At 43.3% G+C, this 20,180-nt stretch overlaps 1 long non-coding RNA gene across 1 annotated transcript; it reads left to right on the top strand.

Moving 5' to 3' along the window:
• The first annotated feature begins 903 nt into the window (after nt 1-903).
• LOC117461209 (uncharacterized) lies at nt 904-19,416 on the top strand. Its single transcript, XR_004553673.2, has 3 exons — nt 904-1,104; nt 1,459-1,522; nt 19,285-19,416. It is a non-coding gene; the product is annotated as an uncharacterized lncRNA (long non-coding RNA).
• The last annotated feature ends 764 nt before the right edge of the window (nt 19,417-20,180 follow it).

The following is a 20,180-nucleotide window of genomic DNA, read 5'->3' as shown; positions in this document are numbered from 1 at the left end:
CAGTACGCTTCTCCATGTTTGTGATTGGTCGAATGCTCCAAATACCACCCCTTTCATGTGAACGCGCACCTAACTAGATAGGACATGGCTGGCTTGAGCGATCCACTTGATAACCCGTGTCATAGGACCGCTTAGCGAGAGCGCGTATGTTTTGGATTAGGCCAACCGGCTAACTCAAACATATCCAGGTTAGGTTGAACCAGCTTCGTAGTATAGGCCCCTGGAGGCTGCCAACGCGCTTTTGGGGACAGTAAACAACAACAATAACAGTAGCATTTCAACAGGTTTTTGATATAATAAAAACTCAAGTTGGATACCATTATTAATCAGCTGTGAGTTTTAGTTTGTTTGAACTTAGTCATTATAATTATTGTACAAAATGGTATAAGAATGCAAACTTAAATTGATTATAGTCTATTATCAACTCAGGTTAAGAAACTAGTGTTGCTTGCATCCTATTTTAAAGGCATTTATTTTTATACTCTACTAAAATGCAACAAAAAAGGGTTTGATTCTATTAATTTTGTCTTATTTATTGCACTTTGGCAGCAGATTCCTGAGTAGCTTCAGATCTGAGTTGTCTTATTATTAAGCCTAATTTATACTTTTGTAGCAACACTATTTTTATATAATGGCAAAGAAAGGGTTCAGCGTCTTTTTTTTTTTTCCTGTGTCATGTGTGGCAGCACTGTTCAATGTTTCTTAAACATTACCCACTGTAGTATGTGACGTGTGAATAAACTCCAACTCTGTATCAACAACACTGTTGTGTAACTTCAGTTAACTACTTGTATGTGTGTAGATTAGAAAGAGGTAAGATAAATGATCTGCAGTATTTTATGAGGTATTCATCGTACAAAGGTCAGTTTTATACAAGTAGAAGTGTGTATTTACCTGGTAGTAGGCTGTCAGTAATGGCTACGCCTCTCTATTTTGAATGGTAGATCTCGGCAGACTGGCAACTTTAAAAGTAGCTCTCGGTTCAAAAAAGGTTGGGCACCCCTGCACTAGAGGGATATCCAAAGAAAATGTCCAGGAGAACATTGATCGTGCTATTATTCTGGACAAGTTTGAGATCTCTACCTGAATATAACCTGTAAGAAGGTAATACATTAGTAATGACAGGACATGTGAGTTTGACTTTGACTCTTTTGAATAATAATCGCAGTCTGTCTATTTTTGAAAAAACTCAAAAAATTGAATTAACTTGGGTCTATGCTCTTTGAACTGCTTTGTGCTAACAATCTCAGAATGATATGTACCATTAATTTCACGGCATGCAAACCCTATACCTGTTATGGTACAAAGTGATAATGCAGAGTATCTTCTGTGTATGTCATCAATACCATCAATCTTGATGTTGACAGGGAGCTAGGGTGTAAATTATTCTAATTGGTTGTGTTACTGGTTTCAAGACAGAGTTAGTTGAATGTTTTTCTTTTATGTGCCTCAAAACAGATACCTTGACCTTCTGCATTTATTTCCTGGACAAAAGAAGAGGGCATTTCATCACAGCTATGAGGTATCCATGTCTTTCATCTCTCATTGTTTCTGGAAATGCAGAGTTTATCAAATGTACATTCCATCAATCAATGTTTCAATTTTAATTGTATGGTTAACCACTCATAAAACTGTAACGGCCCGTCTACACTACAGGCATCGAAAAATGCTTTAAACGCTTCGCCCATTCATTTGAATAGGGTGACGTAGAAGATTTTTAAACTTTGCCGAACTGCATTGTGGGGAGCATGGCATGGCTTTGCAAGCATCACGAGCATCTATCGGTATCAAAAGTTGAACAATGTTCAACTTTTGAGGCTCGATGCTTGGCATCAGCCAATCAAATCCCGCGTATGCAAATCTGACAGTACAAGCGCGAGCCAATCAAACCGCGTGTATGCTGGGAGAGACTACGCAGGTAATTTCCTCATATTCAAAAAAATGGAGCGGTAGTGAATCACCCGGTGCTGTATGATCAGTCTCTGTTGTGTTCATCTACCGGGATACAAACCGGAGGAGCCAGGCATGGAGGGAGGTGGCAGAGACAGTGGGTGGAACTGGTAGGTTTTCGCCTGTTTGGGGATTTTATATCCAGTTTACTTCGTTTTAACATTGCTATTGCTTTGTATGCCGGGGGCGGGCGGGAGATTCCTGATTGGTTGTTGGTCGCCTTGGGCGCGAGAAATCGCCAAGCCTCAGACACCCCCAGCTTCAAGATGTGTTGATGCCTGTAGTGTAGACGGGCCGTAAGTGTATTATTTGCTAGAGCTCAAACATTATAGCAGTGGCTGCTTTAAAAGTACATATATAAAGTTTGATGGTTAACCTGTGCCTGATGTAGGCTAACACTTGGAGGAAACGATGATGGGTTTGAAAGAGTTACATTTTATAGCAGTCAACTGTAAGAACATAGCGGCCTTGTAATAGACAGGAGAAGGGTTTGTATTTGGTTGATCAGTCATCTAGGACAGTAAATTATATACATCCTTTTTACAGGAGCCACTCCCTTTATGTCAACTCCCTGATAATTATATCAGTTAATATTGTATTTGTTTTTTACCATGTGGTATAATGATCAATAATAAAGTCTGAGGATTGTCAAGAGTTAGGAGGGTCATTGTTCTCGTCTTTCTTTGTGTTAATCTAAGAGTTTCTGACCACTTTCTACTGCTATAGTGTTCTAACTATTCTGTGGCTTTTGTGTTCTGATCTGGACATATTTGTTACACCCGATTGTCATTTTTGACGGACGCTTTGGTTTTCTACCCTGCTACACCTGCCATTGTAGCCCACCTGCTAACGCATCAAATAACCAGCCCCATTCTTTGTCCTGCCCCTCCCCGTGGGCCCTGACTCTGGTTCTTTAAACCTCCCGCTCCTGCCGGTCCCCCCATCTGCTGTAAAGGACAGCCTGCAACTGACCTCTCATCCTGTCTGACGGCTGCCAACAACTCCACTTTCAGCGCCGCTGGTCTACAACCATAGCCAGCGCTGTGCTAACGCTAGCATCCTACCGCGGCACTACGATGTTACGATACTCTGTCTCCCAACTTTTTAATCTCAATAACTTTTCTGCGCTTCCTCTAAGCTTGTCTGTCATCAATTGCCTCGGGCTTCTACGCAGACCGAGGTATGTCCATAGAGGTTCCAAACGCAGATTTATTTACTCCCAGTCCGGAAAATCATCCATAACATCTATCTGGTCGACTAACCGCCATGTCCCACAACTGTCATGTCATCTGGGGCCTCATTTATAACGCCGCGCGTAGGATTCACGTGGGAAGGTTGCTTACGTATTAGAAATCCAAAAAATAGGTACAGACATTTTCCGACATTTTCCGATTCACCAAACATTGGGTACCGGCGAGGAAAGTGCATACGGCACTTCCTACGCTGGTTTCCCTTTATAAATCACAATCGACTCGAAATGCGGTGCAGCTTTTGCGGACTTCACGTAACGCCCATATTTGCCTATAAATAGTCAAAGAAACGCCCATTCATTCATTCATTCTGACTGACTTTATGAAGAAGATCGCAGGACATGACGACAGAACAGCTAAAAAAGACATCTCACACCGTGTCAGATTTTGGTTATTTTGGGGAGGTCGAGATCAATCATATTGTTTGGTGGATGCAGTTTGAACCAGAGTAGCAGCATGGAGGTCGGATCGTCACCAAAATAAATAAATAAGTGGTCCGAAAAAGGTTCATGACAAAAAAAATATACATAGCCTTCCTCAGGCAGTGTGTTTGTACCGGGGACAGGAGACCCCCCCTTGATGATAAACTGTAAGAAGTGAACGGGGAATCCCTCCGGAGTGGAGTCATGACGACTCAATCTGAATTATGTTTTCATATTTGGTGGTTTGTGTCCCAGCTGTCGATCAGCTGTGTGCAGCGTCTCCACTGCAGCAACTCTATATCCACCAGTTAAAGGAAATACAACGAATGTGTTGTGTTATATTAGCTGTACAATTTACCACATATGGTGTCTTAGTTTCCATACCTCCTGTGTTTTATGAGCGACTTATCAAGTCTTAGCAAACGGCATAAAACATGATTAAACATGGTAGTATATAAAACCATGCTCGTACAACCTATAGAAATGCAAAACCGCATCATTTGAGAAAACATTTCATAACATCAACACAACATATTCGAGGTGGTTTTAAATAACATATCCGTATTTATTTATTTCTCCAAGTTATGTTTTTGTGTGCACTGAGGAGTCTCAAACAGGCGTTTGTTTAATTATGTTAAGATTGACTTTAATCAATGTTTGAAAATGAATTATTCATATGATAAATGAGAGGTAACATTTTATTTATGGTATTATTTCCACATATTTCTCTCCATTCTTCCTTCTGCCAACGGTGTCGCAGTTTCTCGTCTCTCCCGTTTTTGTGCTTAGTGCGTACGCATGGGTTAGAGTTTGCGTGGAGGACCGCATGTTTTCCCGTCAAATTAGTATTTTATAAATCGCAAACATTGCGTAGAAACTGGCGTGCGCCATTTTTTGAGCGTATATCCCTTTATAAATGAGGCCCCTGAGCACACTTATTACTCCATATTATACATCCACCACTGGTCCGTTACAATACCAGCTGTACCGAAAACCTGTCGCTGTCCCATGGAACTGTCCCCTCTGCTTTCAAAACTACTGCCGTTACTCCAATCCTCAAAAAACCTGGTCTCGATCCCTCCTCCCTCACTAATTACCGCCCCATCTCCAACCTACCATTCCTCTCAAAAACTCTTGAACGCATTGTAGCCAAACAAATTCACTTCCATCTCCAAACCAACCAGCTTTATGAACCCCTTCAGTCTGGATTTCGTCCTCAGCACAGTACAGAAACTGCACTCGTCAAAGTCCTCAATGACCTCCTCACCTCTGCTGACACTGGTTCCCTCAATATTCTCATCCTCCTCGACCTGAGTGCAGCCTTCGATACCGTGAGCCACAACATCCTGCTCACCCGACTCAGGGACATTGGTATTGAAGGTATTGCACTCAGATGGCTCCAGTCCTACCTCACTGAACGATTCCACTTCATCTCCCTCCCAAACCACTCCTTTGCCACAGCTTCAGTCACCCAAGGCGTTCCTCAAGTATCAGTACTTGGCCCCCTCCTCTTCATCATTTACATCAGGGGTGGGGAACCTTTTTCTTCTCAAGGACCATTTCAATTTTTACAAATCCTCAGAGGGCCGTACAAATTATTGACCTCTGCTTAAAAATACTAAAATCACAGCCCATTCATTTCGCCTTTCTTTCATGCTGTGCAAAGAAAAAGCAACCCCTTAATCTATTTGACCATGACTCGCGTATGCATGCACGCGCACGGTTGTGGCATGACCACCAAAACAGAAAGATATTGTACACAAGATGTGTGCAAATGTATTTAGTTTCCTATCCAGGTGGACGTGATTTAAATGGGGGGGACCTAACCTCCTCTAGGGCGGTCCAGGGGGGCATGCTCCCCCGGGAAGATTTTTTTTTAAATGTTGAAGTTAAAAGCATCAATCTGGGGCACTTTGAGAGCAACATTAGGAGATCTATGAGATCTCAACACATATGAAACAGAACTGGAAGCAGATTTATTTTTCTTTATGGATATTTTACAAATCACTCCCCTTTCAAACTGTATTCTTGTTTATTAATAACAACTTTTTTTTTACTGTCATATAATAAATAATAATAATAATTCCTAATAATTATAGCGCTTTTACAATGACTCAAAGCGCTTTACATATACACACATTACACATATATCATACATGCAATGGTCAGAAACTGTGGACAATACCCACAGGAGCAAGTTCAGGTGAAGTGTCTTGCCCAAGGACACACCGGCTTTACAGACGCAGCAACGGCGGGTTTCACCCCTTGATCTGATGATCATTGCACAGCACACTTTATTCTCTTATTTTTGTATAACTATAATGATCATCAGTGGCGGCGCCAGAGTATTTTTGTTGGGTAATCTATGATAGGGCTAACCCATACAGTGGTGGGGCTCAAGTCAGTATTTGTAATGTAATTACATACACGCTATATCGCACCCCTTGACAGTGAAACGCACGCGTGAGGCTTTTATTAGCTTTTATTAGTCTCCTTTTATCAGCTAAATTACATCGAGAGCAACAGATGTGAGTTAAACAATACAATAGCCTATTCTGCTAATTCCACGTTGTTACAACATGCTACGCAGCGGCAGAAACAAGAAAAGTTGGCATACAGAATTGACACGGAGAGGGAGAGAGAGAGGGGGAGACAGAGGGAGAGAGACACAGGTAAACAGAGAGAGACAGACACAGCACACAACAGGTAGCCTGTATCTCTATTGTCATACAAAACACTTTTTCAAATGACCCATTATTACAAAATATATTCAAAACTCACTATTCACTCTTCAGGTGGGTCGGGTGACTCTGGCACCTGTTCGACTTGTACCTCAATGCAAGGGCGTTTAAGAACAAATCTATCCATCCAAAATATACAATTAATCCTAGAAGAATCCTTTACTCTGCGCGAGTTTGGGGACTGTGAACGTGACGTATCGACATATCAGTAATGCATGACGCAGCAGACCCAACGTTTCGTTGCTCTGATTGGCTGTAGGTCTATTCAAATTGCATTCGGAGGCATTTTGATCTGACCGCGGCCGCGCTGATATTATAACGCCAGAGGATTTTCACACCTTTAGTGTATAAAACTCCCCCACTACTTAGACTATTCCTGGCACCCCTCTAGCATAAGCCCGAATGGTCTCAACCATATTGCGTCAGTAACGTGCAGGATCAGTTTGTGTGTTGTGGACACGACCGGTAGATTTTCGCAATCCGTGTTCTCAACATGCTTACTTTAACATAATTTTTCATGGTCGGGCTAAGGTAGGGCTAAGCCATTTCTTGGTATTTCTGTAGCCTACCCCAGCCATACCCTGGCGCCGCCACTGATGATCATATAAAGATGTGCCTTTACCTCACTGGTTGTAGAAAAAGCTTCTTATATTCGTTAGCATAGCTAGCTAACCAGATGCTAATAACAACAAAGTTATTGACTGTATGATCAGTGTGACAGATGAACAGATCGCCACTGGGCTTTCAACTAAAGACACAGCCACGCAAAAACTGCGGCATGTGTACGGCTCCTTATGGGTACTGCTTGGAAGTGCCGGAGCGACGTTCTGGTGCTCTCCGTCAGAACCAGAACTGCACTCCTGTCAGACGAGACATATACCACGTGATGACACGTTAGGCTCGTGTTGTGTTCAATGACCCTGACCTTGGCCAGGAAAAACAGGCACTCGCTTTGTTTAATTTGTTTGCGGTCTAGATTTCTTTGATTTTTTTCTTTTTTGCGTGTTTAGAAAATGACCTTGAGGGCCGTACCAAATGGTCTCGCGGGCCGTGTACGGCCCGGGGACCGGAGGTTCCCCACCCCTGATTTACATCCTCCCCCTCGGTCAGATACTCCGCCACTTCAACCTCGACTTCCACTACTATGCTGATGACACTCAGATCTACCTCAGCACCAAATCCCTCCATAACCCACCCCTTACCCACATCGATTCCTGTCTGACAGCTATTAAAACTTGGATGCAACATAACCTCCTCAAACTGATCAGCAACAAAACAGAACTCCTCCTAATCGGCTCCAAATCCACCCTTAGCAAGGTCACTAACATAACTCTCACCATCGATGGCACCATTGTTTCCCCCTCCAATCAGGCACGCAACCTTGGTGTAATCTTTGACCCCACCCTCTCCCTCGAACATCACATCCGCCAAACAGTCAAAACCTAATTTTTCCACCTCCGCAATATTGCAAAAATCCTACCCTCTCTCACCCGCCCCGCAGCCGAACGACTAATCCATGCCTTCATTTCCTCCCGTCTTGACTACTGCAACTCACTTCTTTATGGCATCAGCACTACATCCCTCAACAGACTCCAATGGGTTCAAAATGCAGCTGCACGTCTCCTCACGCATACCAAATCATGGCATCACATCACCCCAGTCCTCAAAGACCTCCACTGGCTTCCTGCCTCCCATTGCATCAACTACAAAATGCTGGTCCTCACCTACAAAGCACTCCACCATCTGGCCCCCCCTTATCTCACAAACCTTCTCACTCCTTATCAACCCCCACGGTCCCTCAGATCCACCGCAGCCGGACTCCTATTCATTCCCACATTCACACTCTGCAGCTTTGGGGACAGAGCCTTCTCAGTGGCAGCTCCTAGGCTCTGGAATTCCCTCCCCCAAGATCTCCGTGACTCTGAGTCCCTCACAGTCTTTCAGTCCCGCCTCAAAACACATCTTTTCAACTCTGTCTACCCATAAGCCCCCCCCCCTCTCAATCAACTTCCTCTTGACTGCCTTTTTATTTTTTACTTACTTGTTTTCCTGTTCTTGTTTGTCTACCCTCCCTCATACTGTAAAGTGTCTTTGAGTTGTGAAAAGCGCTATATAAATAAAATGCATTATTATTATTATTGTTGAACATCTATCATTATGATAGTATGTTTCAATCAATCAAAGTGTATTTATATAGCCCAATATCACAAATGTTACATTTGTCTCAGGGGACTTTACAGTTTGTGCAGAACATTAATACAAATACAACACCCTCTGTCCTTGGACCCTCACATCGGAGAAGGAAAAACTTCCCAAAACAAAACACAGTGAATGGGGGAAACATTAAAGAAACCAGGACTCAGGACCACAGCAACATGATCAGCCACGACTCAGGATCCAGGCGTAGACAGACACAAACATTTTTGGGGAAGCTAGGTTATTTGGAACATGAGGATACACAGCTACAGAGAAAGAGAAGAAAGAAGTAAGGTGTCCCCTGACAGTCTATGCCTATAGCAGCAAAACTGGGCGCAATTGTGCTTTTAGAGAACAACCAATAACCCTCCATTCTTGGAACACAATGCCCTTGTGGGACAGAAGGGTATAATGACCTTTTAATATAGGATGCCTGATTTTTGCAATGTTACATATGAAAGAAGGCAGTACTTAAAATGTGTTTTTTGTGGGCGTTAAAGGACAAATCCTGATCAAATATAATTCCTAAGATTCCTTATGGTTTGCTGGAGGCCAACGCGGTTCCTGTTCTAGCTCCGTGCTTGCGCTCTTCTGGTTCAGAACCGTTTTTTCTTTCAGCCTCCGTTTTGTTCACACCACCCAGAACCCGAGTGGTGCTGTGTCATTGCGTCATCGTTTGCGTCATGACGTTGCCGTTTACGTGCCTGCTTCATAAAGCCAAACCGTGGGGAAACCCAACAACAATGGCCGATTGTATTGAAGCGCTGCTCGTTTTGCTTTTGCTCTGTCGAAACCAAATGGATATAATTGGACGACTTCACCACAAACTGTCCATTCGTCAAAAGCGACTTTCAAATGTTCTTTGATAGAGTCTAGCAAGTCATAATGTGGACTTGTTTTCGGACGATCGCTGCCACTCTGTCCGAGGTCTCGCTTTTGGTCCCGCTAATCCATCTTAACTTTTTTCAGTTTGTTGCAAATCTGGTCCACGGTTTAAGTATCGGGTTTTCGTGGCGTATGTGGTTCTTGCTTCTAGACCGACAATTTTTTTAAGCTTGGTAAGAACAGGTTTTAGGGGAAAAGAGCCGGCTCCACTGCGGTGTGAACAGAAAAAAACGGTGCTTATCAGGCTCTAGCTCCGAACCGGCCCTGGAACCGCGTTGGTGTGAAAGGGGCATTATATGCCTGGGGCCTAGTACAATAACTTCAGTTTTGTCTGTGTTTAATATAAAACAATGTAAGTGTTAGCAGAGTAAGCATAACTTCATTGCTGTTTAGCATCCAAATAAGCGGAGGAATAACGAAGCATCAGAAACAGTGGCATTTCATACAACGGACACTCCCATTGGAGGCGTGGCTTTAATTATACCCATCATTGAATTTTAACCTGGTTCGCTATTGGCTTCCAGTCATGCACAACAAATAACAAACACAAATTGGTAACACATTTACCTGAATGTTAACACCCCCACTTGATATCACAATTGTGGTCTTTTAACAAAGAAAAACATTATAAGGTTCTCTACCTTTCAGAAATTGTTCCTCTCCAAACATAAACTTTGTAAACGTAATCAACTTAAACTTTTTTTGTCATAACATCTGCCACCATCTGGTCTGTTGGACAATAAATCAGATTTGCTTTTTCCATCAGTACAGCATCATCTAAGTAGTTCAGTTGTTGCTCACAAGGTGTCACTCTTGGTTTACAATCCTGCATGTTAAACCTTTCAAGTATTTTGTTCACATATTTTCTTCTGTGACATCTTTACACATGAATCAGTTTGATCAAAATCAATGCCCAGGAAATGTTTTAGTTTCCCCAAGTCTTTCATCCTGAATTTAGCTGTGAGCATCTCTTTAACAACTTTCAATGCATTGTTATCACTAGCTGCAATGATTATGTCATCAACCCATATTATCATTATCACTTTCCAGTTTTCAGTCTATTTTGTGTAAACACAATGGTCAGCAGGGTAGGAACTCATTTTCACTCATGCAGCATTTTGTTCCAATTTCTGGCTGACTGTTTAAGCCCATATTGTGACTTTTCTAGCTTGTACACCAACTTTTCACCTTTACTGGATTTTACCTCAAACCCCTCTGGCTGTTCCATGTATATCTCACAGTCTATTGGTGCATGTAGGTAAGCAGTTTTAACATCTATTTGGTGTAAAATCAGATTTTCCTGTGCTGCTTTTTGCATTAACACTCTGATACTGGTGAGGTTAGCGGTAGGTGAAAATGTCATCATAGTTTTCACCCCTCTTCTGACTGTATCCCTTGTATGTCGGACCCATCAACATTGGTTTTGATATCATACACCTATTTACCCCCCACTGCTTTCTCACCTCGAGGTAAGTTGGTCAGGATAAATGTGTCATTCTCTTTTAGCGATTGCATTTCCTCATCCATTGCAATAACCCATTGTTTTGACTCAGATGAAGTTACAGCTTCCCTAAATGTTAAAGGGATATTGCACATTAATCTGTAACATTAGTCAATATTTGTCAGTAGCTGATCCTCCCTTTCCTTACCACATACACTGTCACATAAGTAAGCTGGCTTCTTTCTCACTCTTGTCGTCTTCTGTCTCTGTTACCACTGGTATAGATACTGGGCTAATGTTAGTATCACGCTTGATTTTGCCAGATTTGTTCTGTACCTCAAAGTCATGAGACGGTTTCTGTTTGTGTTTCTCTTTCTGAATTGGTCTTGGTCACAAACTTCACAAGATTTTTGCACTTTTCCACTGTGAGGGAAATAGACCATGTAGGCTAGACTATTTTTGTCATATCCAGCAAAAATTGGCTTTTCACACCTTGAGTCCATTTTCTTTTTGTCTTGCTTATAGGCATAGCACACTGACCCAAACTTGTGCATTCTGGACAGGTTAGGCCCTCTACCTGTCAGCATAAACTAAGGTGTCTGTTTTGTGCGGTTTTTGAAGCATCTATTCCTTACTACAGCTGCTGTCTGTACTGCATGGGGCCACATACCTTTTGGCATCTCATTTTCTATAAGCATGCACCTGGCCATGTCAAAAAGTGTGCGCCAATTCCTCTCAGCAGTGCCATTTTGATGTGGGGAATACGGTGCTGGTTCTTCTCTCTGAAGAACCAGCACCTTACCGTGGTAGAGAGGTTTGTGTGCCCTGATGAACCTGGGGGCTGTGTTGTCTGGAACCTTGTGTTCCTGGTAGGGTCTCCCATGGCAAATTGGTCTCAGGCAAGGGGCCAAACTAAGATTGGTTCAAAAGACCTCATGAAAGAACAACAAAGAAGTGAGGATACCCGGCCCGGAGGAAGCCCGGGGTACCCTTCTGGAGCCAGGCCCAGAAGGAGGACTCGTCGGCGAGCGTGTGGTGGCCGGGCTTGCCACGGAGCCCGGCCGGGCCCAGCCCGAAAAGGCAACGTGGGCAACACCTCCGCTTCTCTGTCCCGCGGGCCAACCACTTACGGGAAACAGCGATGGGGTCGGGTGCGCTGCCAGAAGGGTGGCAGTGAAAGCGGAGGGTCTCGACGGACCAGACCCGGGCGACAGAAGCTGGCTTTGGGGACGTGGAACGTCACCTCTCTGGGGGGGAAGGAGCCGGAGCTTGTGCGGGAGGTGGAGCGTTACCAGTTGGATCTGGTTGGGCTCACCTCTACGCACAGCGTCGGCTCTGGAACCTTACTTCTGGATAGGGGTTGGACTCTATTCTTCTCCGGAGTTGCTCAAGATGTGAGGTGCCGGGCGGGTGTGGGGATACTCACAAGTCCCCGGTTAGGTGCTCCGTTGTTGGAGTTTACCCCAGTGGACGAGAGGGTCGCCTCCCTACGCCTGCGGGTTATGGGGGGGAAAACTCTGACTGGTGTGTGTGCTTATGCACCCAACAGCAGTTCAGAGTATACGGCCTTCTTGGAGACCCTGGAAAGAGTCCTGTATGGGGCTCCTGAAGGGGACCCTTTAATCTTGCTGGGAGACTTCAACGCACATGTGGGCAATGATGGAGACACTTGGAGGGACGTGATTGGGAGGAACGGCCCCCCTGATCTGAACCGGAGTGGTGGTTTGTTACTGGACTTCTGTGCTAGTCATGGATTGGCCATAACAAACACCATGTTCGAACATAGGGATGCTCATAAGTGTACGTGGTACCAGAGCACCCTAGGCAGAAGGTCCATGATCGATTTCGTTATCGTATCATTGGACCTGAGGTCGTATGTTTTGGACACTCGGGTAAAGAGAGGGGCGGAGTTGTCAACTGATCACCATCTAGTGGTGAGTTGGGTCGAGTGGCGGGGGAAGCCTCTGGATTGACCTGGTAAGCCCAAACGTGTAGTTCGGGTTAACTGGGAACGTCTGGAGGAGGCCCAAGTTCAGGAGGCCTTCAACTCACACCTCCGGCGGAGCTTTTCGGGCATTCCTGTGGAGGTTGGGGACATTGAACCAGAGTGGTCGGTGTTCAAAGTCTCTATTGCCGAAGCCGCGGCGGGGAGCTGTGGTCTCAAGGTCCTAGGTGCCTCAAGGGGCGGTAACCCTCGAACCACTCAGGCCACATCTGTAACAAGCAATGTCCGCACACTTGGTTCCTTTATCCCATGCTCTTGGTACAGAGGGTTGTCTCACTCTCAACTGCTCTCGTGGCATCATGACGTTGTCCTCTGGTGGCGATGTGCGCATTCGCTCAATATCCTCATAGCTGCGGAGCTTAGTTTTAAATTCAGAAAAACGTATTGTCTGGTCAATTTGCGTGATGTGTATTGCGAATGGTTTAAATGATTCTGGTAGTCCCTTCAAAACCATTGCTACAAGAAGCCCATCACTTAATTTCTCCTCCGCGTTTTTCAAAGCGGTGATGGCGGTCTCTGTGTGGTTTACCTGTGCCAGCATAATAGTCTCTTAAAATCTTCAATGCCTGCCGACCATTATCCGCCGCCTCCCTCATTACAAGGGACAAACCTTTGTCAAATAAAGGCAATGAACAGTTACATCTCTACTTTACATATCTGCACAATCTTACATTACAGCAACAAAATCCTGCGGTTTTTGGCAAACCGAGTACCAGAAAATATACATTTAAAAAAAAAAATGTCATTGTTAGGGGGGTCAGAGGTAGTGTTAATTTCGTCAGCCATTTTTTTATTTAGTTTTAGTCTTAGTCCTGTGTTAAATTTCCTTTTTAGTTTTAGTCATATTTAGTCACCTTCATCCTGTTTTTATTTAGTCAAGTTTTAGTCGACTAAAAGTCTGAGCATTTTAGTCTTATTTTAGTCGACTAAAACAGTAACTATTTTAGTCAAGTTTTAGTCGACTAAAAGTCTGAGCATTTTAGTCATATTTTAGTCAAAGAAAACTAATTATTTTAGTCTACTTTTTGTCAATGAAAACTGTTGAGTCTTTTTTAGTCATCAGATTATATCGAACATTTCAGTCAAACTAGTCTAGCCAAAACCAATAATTTGTCATTTTAGTATATATAATAAATAAGATTATATCTTGTCCTTATTTGATGAAAAACACAGGTTAAATGATTAAGAAGCTTTGCAGAGAGTATCTGGTCAGGTTTGTGGTGGTTTTATCAGCTGTGTTATGTCCACATTGCTTCCGTTCTGATGAAACAATGCATTCGCTTTTTTTCTCCGCCTCATTGTAGCGAAAATGGGCCCAAATATCACATTGTTTCTTTCTCCCACGCAGTGGTGGCTTTAGACTTTTTCGGTGTCAGTCATTTTGACGGACAGGATTGTAACATTTCCGTCATAATCCATTATTACCCGTCGAGTGCACAATGTATCACTCACTCGCGCTGACGGGGGGTATTCGGTTAACGCGAGTGCGACCACTGCTCCCAAACCCTGTTGTTGCCATTTTATTTTCTGTTAAATATGGTTAGTTAGACCATGAGTTAGACCCGAGTCTTCCTGACAGTTCACAGTGTGCCACTGCCCGGTGTAATTCAAATGTACCGCCGTGCGCACCACAGACACACACAGCTGCTGCCCTGCCGCAGCACCGGAAGTGGAACAGCTGGGAGAAAAACTGACTATCAGATATGTAACGTTATCTTTGATAATATTTCGTCTCCTCATTTTTCGTCAACGAAAGTAAAGAGAGATTTTGGCATAGTTTTTATTTAGTAAACTACATTTTCGTCTCGTCACTTTTCATCAACGATATTGCATGATGATTTCGTTACAGTTCTTGTTTACTGCCGTCGGTGCCGTCTCGTCATCGTTTTCGTCATGGAAAAAAAGGTCGTTGACGAACATATTTCGTCATAGTTTTAGTCAACGAAATTAACACTAGTCAGAGGTCAGTGTTAGGGGGGCAATGGCCCCCCTGCCCCCCCCCCCCCCCCCCTAGAACCGCCCCTGCTTCAGTCCCTGTAAGCGAAGATGGCTTGATCGATAAATATAAATGAGTATGTGTCATCCGCATAACAATGAAAATGTATGCGGATGTGATTCCTTATAATATTGCCTAACAGAAACATACTGTATATAATGTGAACAAAATAGGTCCAAGCACTGAGCCCTGCAGCACTCCATGGCTAACTTCAGTTTGTATTGAAGGTAAACATGGCGGCCGTGAGGCTCGCCCCAGTGCAAGCTATGTTTATGTCTGTCGTACTTTTGTCTGCCCTATATGTGTGTAAGTGTCATGTGTTATCCAATACACCCGCTGGGGACCTACTAAACTTCAGACACAACCAACATACAGTTTTTTGGAGTCATCAACTTCTTTCCCGAAGGAAATATTACCTGTTTCACCTGGCCTCCCAATGCCATGGCCAGCAAACCGGCAAAGGGAGCAGGCGCTCCGGTGTCCTATCGCGGTTCAAGAGGCGCCCATACCGACCCCCACTCCCTGCCCTTCTGCTGTCAAATGTAAGATCTCTCAGGCACAAGATGGATGAACTTCATCTCCTGATCCAGTCAAATAAAACCTACGGTGACTGCTCCGCCATCTGCCTGACTGAAACCTGGCTGGATCATTCGATTCCCGACCAAGCAGTATCACTCGCAGGATACACACTCCACCGAGCCGACAGGTCAGTGGAACTAACACACAAATCTAAAGGTGGTGGAATATGCATTATGGGTCAACCATCGCTGGTGCACAAACTCCACCTCGCTAAGCCATACATGTTCCCCACTTCTAGAGCATCTAACTGTCGAATGCAGACCCACCTACCTTCCTTCCCAGAGAGTTTGCATCGATAATCATAATCGGTGTTTACATTCCACCTGAGGCTAACGCTAACACCACCCATGAGCGATCTAGCCAGTCACATCTCCTCCGTGGAAACGCACATCCAGACGCAGCAATAATTGTGTTAGGCCAGTGATTCTCAAACTTTTTTCAATAATGTAAAAAAATTCAGCGAAGTACCCCCCCCTGATCAGCGCAAAAACTATATGTTAGGGAAAAAAAAGCTATATAAAGAGGTACAGTAGGGCGCTGCTCCATCGGTGTCTGATTTATTAAACAACAACATTGTAACACTTAAATGCTACGTTTCAAATGTTTACAATCCATCACTAAATTTCATGGCCAACAATTTTAATATCATGCAATAACACTAAGATGACATTAGTTGCATTATTTTCATTCATTTCATTTCAATCTTTATTTCGAACAGATTGAAAAATAACAAAGAAAAAATAACAAATGTGAAAAAACAGAATACTGTATTGTTAAAAATACAGTATTCATCCACATTCATGATACAAAAAAAGTATTATCATATTAATAATAATAATAAAAATTTAAAAAAATCATATGTGTCCGAAAGGGAGTAGGAGGAAGCAAATGCTTATTAATTCCCACCCCTTACTTGATCAATGATTGTCCTTTAAATCATTATGCAAGTTATTCCTACTTACATTTATACATACATATACAACAATTTCTCATCTTCAATCACCTCTATTGAACTGATATTTTTAATAAGTTGTACTTACAATTTAGTGAGAAACATGGGCTTGTGCTTCGCTGAGGATCTTTGTCATTCTGACAGGGAGGCAACTGCAGTTATTACACTTCGTGTTTTTAAATATGTGTAACTCTAGTCTATTAATATAAAACCCACACTGATCAAACTTCGTTACTTTTCCTAAAATTGGTATATTTATCTTTTCTCATTAACATAAAATAAATGTCACGTACCCCCTGCAGTACTACAACGTACCCCTAGGGGTCCGCATACCCCCATTTGAGAACCACTGTGTTAGGCGACTTCAACCACACCAATCTGTCCATGGAGCTTCCCAACTACCACCAGCAAGTCACCTGCCCCAGCAGAGGAAACAACACACTCGACCACTATATACTCCACTCAAGGAGGCTTACCGTGCTTCTGCGGGAGCTCCGCTCGGCAAGTCGGACCACGCAATGCTGCTGCTTATCCCGAAATACAAACAACCCAATAAAATCCTCCAGGTCCTGGTCCACAGAAGCCATCGAAAAGTTGCGTGGATGCTTCGCATGCACTGATTGGGAAGTTTTCCACGCAGCTGGGGACCTCCATGCCTACACCGACACAGTGACGTCATACGTCCAATTTTGTGAGCAGCTATGCATCCCGACGAAAACAATATAACAACACAATAACAATAAGCCCTGGTTCACCAAAGAAATTCAACAATTAAGAAAGGACAAAAAACTATGCATACAAATCCGTAAATAAAGAGGACATGGCTGCAAAATACAAACTTAGATCTGGAATAAGAAAAGCCAAATTCAACTATGCTTCAAAAATAGAACAGGAAATTTCAAACAATAACACTAGGACAGTTTTGAAAAAACTTCAGGTCCTCACCAACTACAAAACAAAGCCCCCCCCCCCACCAGAAAATGACCATCAGCTTCCGGACAAACTGAACGCCTTCTACAGCAGGTTTGATCATTCTCCAGTTTCTCCACTATCACCCCCATCTCCCCCCCCCCCTCCCCCACCATTCCTCATCAAAGAGGCAGAGGTGAGGTGCACGTTCAGGAGACTGGAGAGAAACAAGGCGGCAGGCCCAGATAACATCAGCCCTGCGGCACTCCATCACTGTGCTGCAGAACTGGCCCCTGTTTTCACCAACATCTTCAACTCCTCCCTCTGCCAGTGTTCAGTTCCTCACTGTTTTAAGGAATCCACTATCATCCCTGTAACCAAGTCTAATAAAATATCCTGCCTCAATGACTACAGGCCCATAGCCCTCACATCTGAGGCGATGAAATCATTTGAGCGCATCATTCTCAGGCACCTAAAAACCAGCACCTCCCCCCCTCATGGACCCATATCAATTTGCTTACAGAACCAACAGATACGTGGATGATGCTGTCAACCTGGCAATCCATCACGCTCTACAACACCTGGAATCCCCCAACACCTACGCCCGCATCTTGTTCCTGGACTTCAGCTCAGCTTTCAACACCATCAAACCCGGAAAAACTCTTCAATAAACTAATGGACATGAACACTGACCCCTGCATCTGTCACTGGATACACAGCTTCCTCTGGAACAGACAAACAACGAGTCAAAAATAAACAACTCCACATCTCTCCCTCTGCACCTCAGTAGGAGCTCCACAAGGCTGTGTCCTATCCCCCTGGTTATTCTCACTCTACACAAACCAACTCACATCCAGCACCCCACAGTCAACATATATAAATACGCAGATGACACAACAATAACAGGACTCATCTCAAATAATAATGAAACACAATACCTCACTCAGATCCATCAAGCAGTCACCTGGTGCTCAGAAAACAACCTCCTACTTAACACAGCAAAAACCCAAGAAATAATCATCGACTTCAGGCGAAAGCCACAGCCCAAATCACCTCTATCTATCTCCGGCAAACTCATTTCCACCACAGAATCACTCAAATTCTTGGCACTCACATAAGCAATACCCTCAAATGGAAGACCGACACCGACCTCATCTACAACAAAGCCAACCAAAGGCTGTTCTTTCTGCGGCAGCTCAAGAAACACAGAGTGAGGAAACATCTCCGAATCCAGTTCTCCACAGCCATCCTCCAAAGCATCCTCACTTCATGCATCACGTCTGGTACAGCAGCTCAGACAACCTCTCCCGGAATCGACTTCAACGTATCGTCAACAAAGCATCAAATCACCGGCAGTCCCCTTCCATCACTCGAATCACTTCACCACCAACGAACTGTCACAAGGGCAAAGAAAATCATTTCTGACCCCTCCCACCCAACTCATGTTATGGAAATCTAGGGCCCAAACACGGCTGGAGAGTACAAGTCAAATGATCAAAACAAATAAATGGTGAATCGAGAAAAGCTGTCTTTTGGTTATTTATTTGAAGCTTCAAATACACGATACAATAATATAATATGTCACAAGTCGCACAGAGTATAAGATAGTCTGCGCGAGAGTGGCGCAGAACAATGGAAAAGCAAAGGTTATATAGCAAATGAGTGGGAACGTGAGAAATCTGGATTCACACAGTCACATATTGTTATTAGACACCTGGCCTTGAGCGGGAGATAGCATAACGGTTCTCAGAGCAGGGAAGTTCGTGTGTGTCTGTGTGAGTCTCTCAGTAGCCAAAGCAGCTCTTTGGCCTTGAAGAAGAGGAAGAAGAGATGATAATGGTGAAAGCACAACAAGAGGGAATAACATCCATTTGGTTTAAGCATATGAAGGATCTGATATGATAGCATAACTAAAAATGTCCACTACACTCACCATGTCTTCCAACTTCTGCCCTCAGGGATGTGCTACAGGTCACTGTCCACCAAAACCGCCCGCTTCAAACAGCTTCTTCCTCTTTGCAATACAGACACTAAATGGACTCTAAATAACCCCAATGAACAATAACAATCCACCACACCTTGAACTTTATGTTATGATATGTTGCCCTGTGCTGTGTGTTGTACTTGTTATTGTCTGTTTACTGTATGTTGAATTGTATGAAATAAACTGTAATAATCTGCACTGAACACGAATTCCACCAGCCTGGCTGTGTGGTCATTAAAGATTCTAATCTAATCTAAGATTCATCGTTGACACATACAAACTGAGACCGTTCAGATAGATAGGACCTAAACCAGTTTAAAGCGGTTCCCTTTATGCCAATTAAATATTCTAGTGTTTCTAATAGGATGTCATGGTCAATAGTATCACATGCAGCACTAAGACGTACCCCCTGATCCCACCGGAAGCGATTATCCTGTCAACGATTCGATTCAATTCGATATCCCGATGCATCACGTTGCATCCTCAATTTTCTATATTACTGCACATGGCTTATTTTTCATCAATGCATACATGCAGTAAATACATATGAACTCTCTTTTTATTATTTAGAAAGTGCTTCAGAAATCATAAACATAAATGTCTTGACATTAATTTATAAACCAAAATTAATGAATTGTATAGGTCTGACCTGGTCCGTGTACGTTTTGTTAGTTTGATTTTTCGTTTGAAACAAAAGCCAAAAAACGAAAATACCAGCCTTTTTTCGTTTTTGATTTAAAACGGAAAAACGGAAAACCAAAGCCGTTTTCCCGTTTGCGTTGTCTGAATTAAAAGACGGATAACGAGAAGACCTAATAAAAAAAAACGGTCTGATTTTGGTTTTTGATAACAACTTCATTCAATTTTCCG

Source organism: Pseudochaenichthys georgianus, chromosome 3 (assembly GCF_902827115.2).
Source record: "Pseudochaenichthys georgianus chromosome 3, fPseGeo1.2, whole genome shotgun sequence".
Classification (NCBI taxonomy): domain Eukaryota; kingdom Metazoa; phylum Chordata; class Actinopteri; order Perciformes; family Channichthyidae; genus Pseudochaenichthys; species Pseudochaenichthys georgianus.
Note: the sequence above shows the minus strand (reverse complement) of the source record. Positions and strands in the feature narration are given on the sequence as shown.